Genomic DNA, 9283 nt, shown 5'->3' with positions numbered 1-9283 from the left:
GAAAAAGAAAAAAACCAAAAACCCTCATAAAATTCTCCAAGCCCAAATTTCTGGAATGAGGCTCTGAGTGGGTTTTCAGCATTGATGGATTGTTCTTAGACAAGTGTTTCTCCTACGTCTGGATTTTTTTTTTTTACAGATGCTGACACAGAAATGCAGAGGAAAAAAAAAAAAACAGTTTAGGCTTCAGACAAAGATTTTAGAAGACATATTTTTAAACTGGAGATTATCATCTTTCTCATTTTGCATGCTGGGCATGTTGCTCACACCTTACTTTAAAGCAAAAAGAAAGGTTTTGTTTTCTGCTCACTTCCAGTCACCTCTGTGGGCAGAAAACAAAGCCTTCATTCTTTTTTTTTTTTTTTTAATTAAAAAAAAACATCCATAAGCATCCTCAAGCTCAGTTTCCCAATCCTAGGAAGTTGAGGTGGTGCTCGGGAGAGGTAATTCAGCGTGTGCCCTCTCCTACGCTGCCCAAAGCCGGAGCTGCTGCTGGCCATGGAGCCTCGTGCGGGGCTGGAGCGATCGGCCCTTGTGCTCCCGGCCGCTCCCTGAGCCTCGCCGGGATCGCTGGTCCTGCCTCTAGCACACGCCCTGGTCTCCAGCCACATTTGGAACCTCTGTCAAGTCATGTAAACAGTGATGATAATTTTTTTTTTTATATTTTATTCCAGTTTGGGTATCTATTTGCCATGAAGCAGACTGAGCATCCCAGCTTGCACCACATCAGCCAGAGACTTTTTGAGAAACCAGTAAAGATCTTCCTAGTAAACAGCAGAAAAAGAGAGCCTAGACAGAGATAGGAATTAGTTCTGCAGGAGGAAAGATATGTACATTTGACGTGTCTGTTTCTAAGGAACCAGTTTTTTGCTCAAAATTTTGTATTTATTGCTTCCCAGGGTCTCAAAGCTGCTCCAGTTCAAGGCTGTGGCACAACTCCAGTTGCTTTCAGCAGAAGCAGAATGAAGTCTTGTATTTACTATACTATTTTCTTGCCTGAGGGCTGTAGAAAGGACACGCTGTACATTTATTATCATTACAAGATGCTTCTGGTTGGTTTTTTTTTTTTTCCCCTGAAGTCATTCTCATCATGACTGTGAGATTCCCATGCATCCAAAGAGTCATTTCATTATCCTCTCATATTTTTCCTGCCTGGCACATATTATCGGCTTTATAACTGCAAGTATGTTCAAAGAGGAAAGCTATGAGTTTAATCAAATTTCCAGCAAAATCCCAAGCATGTTATCTTTCTCCAGGTCCAAATTCTTTAATGAGAGGTATGCGCTAGAACCTCTTGAAACACTCTAGCACTCACCAGTTGAGGAATTAAGTCTTGATTCATTACAATTGCTGCACCTAGCCTTCCTCTGTACAACAACAACCCTTATTAACCCTCCTGACTGGGGAGAGAGACTCTTCCCGTTGCAGGTGGCCCCACGATTGCCCACTTACTCCTTACCGTTTGCTTGGATTCTGGATTGAGGACAGGCAAGAAGCTGGATGCCTGCTCCTCTTCCCAGCTTTTCCTCTTGCCCTGGGTTACTGTCCCTCTGCTCAGGGAAGGGGGAAGAGGAAGGGAAGGACCAGGAGCCGCTCACCTTCTCCACCCCACTCTCCATACGCTTTCCTGGTGGCTAACATTGACCTTCCGTGCCCAGCCAGCCTGCACAGCCTCCAGCCGGTCCCCGCTGGCAGTCGCTGGTCGAGGTGATTCAGCAGAGCATCATTCACGGGTCCCGGGTTTGAGCTGCTGCTGCAGTCAATGTTCACGCACGTGCCTCAATGTCTTGATGAACGGAACGTCTCAGATAGCTTGCAACCTGAAATCCAAGCAGAGACTAAAAGCGTTGTCAGCCATGCTCCCAAAGGCCCCCTCCAAAGCATCGGACTGAAACCAAGCTTTTTCAAAAGAACTCGCAGCAATGAAATGACTCGTCCTTTGCGTTAAGGTTCCCATGGCGTTAATGCTTTGACTGACGTCGGCGCTCGCACTCTTGCTCCCCGCCAGCCACCTCCGGTCCCACGGACACTCGATGGAGCTGCCAGTCCTCTGTTTTCCATGTCATTAGACAAGTGTCTAACTGGCACTTGCCTGCTTTTTTACCTATCGGAAAACATTTTAGGAGCAGGAATGGCTGTGTTGCGGAATAAAAGCGCTTAAGAGTTTTCTGCCTGTTTTCCTTGGGCAAAATTGCCTGCCTGTTACCTGCCTGTCTCTGCGGAGACTTTGCAGGCTGGAGATATTAAAGACATTCAGTATCTTTCTTTCTTGTGTCTTACTTTTAAATGTCAGAAGGTCTTTTTGTTTCCTGGAGGGCTAGATGCCCTCTAGACACATGAATTAATAGCGCCGCAGATACCCAGGCGCCAGAGGCATTGTAACTTATGAGCTGCACGAACTCCTCCTTTTGCTCTCAAGTATTGCTGTCTATTATCACCGTCAGATTTTAAGGCACAAAAGGTAGACCCAAGTCCCTGAAATATTTATTATTAAGCCTTATACCTGCACGCGCTGTTTAACGTGCACAGCCGGGTAATGTGTGGGTCACTCACCCCTTCTCGCTCCTGAGACGCGCTTTTAAGAAGCCAGCTCGGGTTTACCTAAGGTGGTGGCAGCACGGCCAGGGGTTGAATGAATAACTTCTGATCTGCAGGGCACGATCTTCTGCACCAGACTGCTTCCCTTCATATCTACTGATTCATCGGAGCCGGGCTGAGCGTGGACCACAAGCCTTCCTCCAGACGGAGCCGCTCCGCAGCAGCCGTGCGGAGGCTTTCCTAACGTGGCATACGCGTGCCAGATTTCTAAACAACTGACACTTCACATTTAAAACAGAAACTACGACCAAATTTTAAATTCACCTGCTATCTTAAGTCAAATTACAATTCAGGTGGCAGGAACTGAGAAGTGCAAACTAATCTTCGGGCGATATTCAGGCACAATTTCCTCAGGGTCAGAGTACGATCTGGCATTAGCTGCCCATCTAAATGGGAACAGTGCTTTCAAACACGTTATTTCAGACTAAAGTCTGCCATTAGCATATATTTTAAATAGCACTTATATTCATCGCAAGCGAGTGGGTGGAGGGGTAAGGTTTACAAAATGGGTTTCAATAGGAGACATAAGAAAAGAGCAACAATGCAATAGCAATTGCATTTCATTTTCTGTGGACAGTTACAATTTAGACTTTATTATTCAAAATTCAAATGGCAAGTACGTAATAGCTACTAATAATGGAACTTCAGAGTGGTTGGAGAAGAAAGGCTTTAACATGGATTTGATAGTCCTTGAATTTTCAGCTGAAAGGCTTGGGTGACAGAACAAAGAAAACCAATATGACATTGTAAATCGGCCCTCTCCCTGCGCTGATGGGTATTGTCTAGTGACTCCACTGGGGTCTGGATCTTCAGCCTTGATTTTTTTTATTTTTCCTTTTCTTCTCCTTGAAATCACAGAGAATGCCACTGACAGCGTGCTGAGTTCCTGCCTGACAGCTGGCCACACGATTTCCGTCGTGGTACGAAACCCCAGCAGATAACAGCGACAGCCAGCCAGTTCCTCCCTGTGCCTCCCGTGCTCCAGCCTGGCTCACCGCGCGGGTCGGCAACCTTCTGTCCTTCGGATCGGATCAGCCCTCGTGTGTGGGAAGACCAACGCCCCGACCTTCTCTGAGGAATGAATCTTCCTTTGCTGTGGTAGACTCTTGGCTCCAGAAGCCCCCGAGCCTTCACCGCCCCTTATGTTTCCTTCTTTGGAGGTTCTTCTTCAGTTCTTCTTCACCCTCTGCGTAGGAATACAGGACAGAAAAACAAACAAACAAACGAACCGTGTCTTCCTCACAGAAAACTCGCTGCTAATCAGAGTGACTTGACGTTGAGTGGAAAGGGTAAGCCGTGTTTTGCGTGCGATGTACATACGTCTGCTACCGGGCACGTTAACTTCTTCATCTCTGACTGCGGCTTACTCTTGGGTGCAGCAGGCAGCGCGTGCTGCGTTTAGCCTGCCCGTGAAGATACAGAAACAGCAAACAGGGACAGTCCCAGGTTCAGGTGAGACCGTGCAGAAGCTGCCTTTCATCCCACACTTCACTGAGCTCGCAGGGAGCCCTGTTGCCTTTGATGAAAAGTTCAAAACTCGTTCGCTTTTCAGTCTACGAGTGCGTTGCTCATTCGAGACCAGAGAGCCGACACGCGGCAGGCAAGGCTTTGCAACAGAGACGCTGTCACTCTGAACTCTTTTGAAAGTGTCTGAGACCGGGAGGCAGGAGCACCGGCAGACACGGCAGAGACCTCTCTCATTTGCACCTCACCGTCACAAGCGAAGGAGGCAAAGCCTGAGATTTAGGCGCGTTTGACAAGGTGGGGAAAACTTAGGTAGCACCTTAGCATTTGCTGTACGTTTTCCTGGCTTTTAAATAACGGCATCCTGTAATGGCCCGTCATCTCCGTTCCCTTTAAAGGCTCCATTAATTTAAAGGCATGATAGGTTTGCTGGGATGACTCACATACCAAAGGAAGGGAGGGATGAAGGAAGATGAGACCCAAAAAGTAGTGGTAAAATAAACTTTCACTTCAAAACTCTGTCCCTTGGTGCAGCTCTGACCAAAGGAAGAGAGGCAACAAAGCCTAGAGCGGCATCAGCCAGCAAAGGGCAGCCATGGGGAGCAGCCGACAGCAACTGCAGCGTCCTCCCGAGCTCAAACTGGGTCCGAGTCACCCACCAGGCCCCTGATCTGGGGACCGTGACGTGGCGGCAAACGTGTCCCTGGGCAGCTGTTAACGCGCGCGTCGGGTCAGAAAAACTCTGAGCTGTGGAGCTCTGGCTAAAGCTCACCCGGTCAGCTGGGGAGGATCTCTGTGCATTTTCCCCATCTTCTGGATGGAGGAGAAAGGGTGGCTACGTGTCGGTGACGGATCTCCTCCCGCATCGCCCCTGGGTCTGCCAGCACCTTGCCGTGACCCTTTCCCCGTACTGCGCGCTCAGAGGCTTGCCGTGGCCGTGGGCGCAGCTCTGCCCGGGGGGCCTGGGGCTGGGGCACCAGCAGAGGCAGAGGACCGAGGGTCCCAGGCTCTGGTGCGTTTCAGAACGGCAAAAAAGCCACGTGCATCAGCGGCGTGCTCGCAGGGAGGACGGGGGGGGGGGCAAAGCCTTTGCAAAGCTGAGATTCAGCGATCGATGGGAGGGGTTTGAGCAGTACATCGCTCTGTGTTTGCAAACAAATGGCACAGAAGCAAAAACAATCAGGAAAGGGAGGGGGGGTTTGACAGTCACTCGCTCTGAAACATTTAATATTTAGTTTTCAGCTAATTCAGTCAAAAGAGGCTATGAAATTATAATAATGAAATCTGAAGAGCATACTCCAAATGACATTTCCCCAGGAGGTCTAAAGAGCAAAATACAAAATTACTGATTACCATGCTTTTTAATTTAGAAGTTAAACCTGCCTTACCACCAAGGGAACGGAAAATGGCAAATGTGGCATCCTTTCTAAAATGGGCTCCAGAGGCAATCCTGGTTATTTTACATCCAACTTCCCTTCCAAGCAGCCTGAAAAATAGGATTGGTGCACATGTGGAGAAATGTGATTGACTGGAGGAAAAGTGCAGACACCTTTGTTTTGGAGAGGAGATCTCCTTGCTTGAAGGAGGCAACGTGGATAGGGAGGACCCCCTGCGTTCAGCCAGTTTGGGTCCCCAGGAAGATTTCAGCTCCCCCAGGAAGATTTCAGCTGGGTTGCTCCACTTGAAGGAGGTGAGCTGCCGCAGGACCGTGGGCACGGCGCAGCCCGACCAGCCCCAGGAACGGGCAGACCTGGCAGAGAGCAATCGCCCGCCTGCTCTGCCCGTCCCGGGATGGCGTCAGCCTGCCGGCGTAGGACACGTGGACAACCACAGCAGGGCTGCAGAGGAATTCTTCAGGGGAAACACTGCAGCAAGAGAGGGATGACTTAACTGAGCTGAAATGAAGAGGGGCATTTTTCAACGTCCTGAAAAGCCTCGGGTCTGCTGAGCAGCGCTGGGACTTTGCTGAACGGCTGGCCTGCAGGTGCTGGAAAAATACCGCAGCGTAGACATGTAGTTATGCGGCACCACGCTTACACCTCTGCACCTTTAAGCAAACAAACAGTTCAGGGGCTACAGTGTCTTATCAAAATTCAGGGCTTGAGAAAATTGGAGCTTCAAAGTCTCGGGTCTAAGGAGCTAAATAAGAGCTCTGGGGAGTGATCTCTGGACCTGGGACCAAGCAATACAGGAAGATTTCCAAAGGCGCTTGGACACTCAGATCTCTGTAACAATTGTGGACAAGGTAGTGATTTTCCATTTCTTTCCTCACTGGTACAGAATCCTAAACAATCCAGGCAAGAAATAACCACACAAACCACCCAGCTAGCGTACGGCTGTAGAATACAGCCAGCCAGCATCCTCTGCGAAGGCTGCTCCTGGCTTCAATTGTTGGGCAAAACGTACCGCATGTGCAAACTTTGGCTCTTCTATCTGCAACATGTTCTACAACTTAAACGGACACAGTCGCACAGTACGAAGCTAAGTCCCATCAACATGCATTTCACTGCTGGGTAAAGTTGCGGCGGATTTTTTCCTCTTCACCGCGATATTAGTATACTGTTTTTTATGGGGAAAAAAAATAAAAAGCATAAATACAAATTTTAAAAAGGCAGTTTTTCCTATTGCAGGTTGGTTCTTGAAAGATCAGGTACCCAAAAGAAACCAGAGTCCTTAAACTGGGAATGAATGCATCTGTAGGGAGCGAATCCGGCTCCGGGCACTCCCGCACAGCTGGACACCCGGGACATTATCTCCAGGGAAATACCAAGAATTTGCCAGCTTCTGCTAAATTCCTGCTTAACTCAGCTTAAGGAAAAAACACGCAGCTTTATTGCACCAGAAGATTAGGTTCTCACAAAATGAAAAGATAAAAAATACCTATGACTAGCGAGCGCAGCTAGTAAAGGTTCCCGAGCTGTCACGCAGGCAGCGGAGGTCACGTCTCAGCCACCGCGGCTGGCGCGCGGCAGGAGCAGCACGCCGCGTCCCCGCCGTTACCCGTCAGCTTGTGGGATTTCTGCAGGGGTTGGTCCCCCTCCCCGGCCACGGTGCGAACTCTTCTCCTTGCCATTGGGTTCAGATGAAGCTTCAAAAATATTTTTGAAAGTCTCGGGTTTGCTCCGGGTTTAGGGGAGCTTTGTTCAGCTGTTCGGTACCTGTCAGGACAGATGAGAGGCTGTTAGCCCGCTCTGACGCTGAGGCGCCTCTGGGACAAGGAGAGGTTTCAGGAATGCTGATTTCCTGCTTCTGTTCAATTTTCTTGCTCGAGGGACTGATCTAAATCACACTCCTGTGGGGTTCCTCCTTTCCCAGATGCGAGAGCAAAAATTACGAAACCCTTTCTTACTTTTGTGATGTTTTGCTAAGGAGAGGAGGCACCAACCGTCCAACAGCTCTGCTGCTGCTGCTGCTGCTGCTTACGGCACGGCTTCTCCAAGCCACCGCCTGGGACGGGGGTGAGAGGAGCAGGCTCTGGGGCGAGGATGCTCACAGCCCGCCCCGTCCCTGCCTGCCCTCCCCGATGCACGTGCCCGAAACCCTGAGCGCGTCGGGCGAGGCTGCGAAGCATTCGACGGCACAGAGGAGGAGACCCGCGCGTTGCAGGAGTCTCCCGGAGGACAAAAATACAGATGCTGACCTAAACGCTGCTGCTGAAGGCTTTTCCCAGGAGGAAACGTGAAGCAGGATTTCAAAGCCTTCGGTCGGCTTTATGCCGTCCTCCTCAGCGCCACGGCCAGTGCCGGGACCTCTGGAAAGCCCGACCGAATTGTCTGTTCGTCGACCTCCCTGGCAACCCGCTGCTCCTGTCAGCGATGCTTAATTACACTGGGTGATGGCTTAATTTGTGTATTTGGGGCTTATCCAATCTGGAACTCGGGACCTCTCCATTTTTCTTCCCGTTTTTTTCCTGTCTTAGCTGGTACCTCAGTCAGAAAACTTCAAACTGGAAAAGTCCCTTCCGCTTCTCTCGCCCCAGACTACGGCACTTACCATCGAGCGGCGGTGGGGATCAGGTGGATAGATCTTTCAAACGCTATTTCCTTTTCTTTTTTTGTGATTGTAGAGTGCCCGGGATTTAAATGCACATTAATGTTCTGTGTTTTCTGTTTCACTGATTAGCTTGGCAAGCACAGAAGCCAAACCTTCCCCCCCCCCCGAGGCAAATGAATGGCTGCAGAGGAGGAATACCAGGAACCTCTCTTTGTTAGCTTAAGAATATGAACACTTAAAACTGAAGAGACAGGCATTTTCTTTTTGTATAGAAAATTTATTGCCAAGTGCTGGGCCTGGGGAGCTATTTTCCTCTTTCTATTCAGTTAATTTGTGCTAATCAACAGGGTACAATCTCAGTGAAAAAAGACAGTGCAGGTCAGCGACCCTGGTCGCTGATGTGGTTTGCTGGGATGGAGGGACGGCTGGCTCAGACCAGCCCAAACTGATTTGTGGACCTGAACCCTAAAATCCTTCTGTCAACGTTGGAGAGCTCATACGAGAGCAGAGATACGCCGCAGGGCTGGTGCCGTCTGCTTCTTTTTGCAGGCTAAGCCCTCCCGTTCTGATTCAGGAGACAATATTTGGTCACCTCGGGAGAGGAGAGGGCGAGAAAGGGCCGTTACAGCTGCATGGGAGCTGTGAACAAAGACAGGCCGATATTCCGCTTTGCTTGCAGCTCGGGTGGTAACAAATCGACGGCTTCGCCATGTGTGAGAAGCTCGTCGACAGAACAGGTTTGCTAAAGCTAGGGGTAGTTGTCGAGGCAGCTGTGTCTATCTCCGTGTCTCCTAATCGTGCCAGCCGGTGTTTTCTGCTCCGGTCAATCAGGACCGCAGTGAAGTGATGGAAGCGATTCACAAAGCCACCTGAGCACCTTCGTTGCCACAGCGGGGAGGATGCAGACATCTCACAGCAGTGAGATTCTTCTGCCAGGCTGCTCAGCAAGCAATTGGCTCTCTTCTCTCCGTAGTATGTGACTGGGATCATACCTGCTGACAACACGTTTGAGAGGAAAACTTCCGAAGAAAGTGGTGTGTGTCTGCGTGGGGAGTAGGAACAGCAAAATACTAGCGTGCTGTGACTCAAACCGTGCCACAGACCTGCTGGTGGCTTCTGCTCCGCAGAGCCAGCAGCGGCTGTTTGTCAGGAGCTGGGTTAGAGGCGGCTTCCCGCAGCACAGCGGCACAGCACCGCAGCTTCAGAGCACAGCGCCCTCCCTGAGCTC

This window comes from Grus americana, chromosome 12 (genome assembly GCF_028858705.1).
Source record: "Grus americana isolate bGruAme1 chromosome 12, bGruAme1.mat, whole genome shotgun sequence".
In the NCBI taxonomy this organism is placed as follows: domain Eukaryota; kingdom Metazoa; phylum Chordata; class Aves; order Gruiformes; family Gruidae; genus Grus; species Grus americana.
This window is presented reverse-complemented; position numbering follows the sequence as displayed.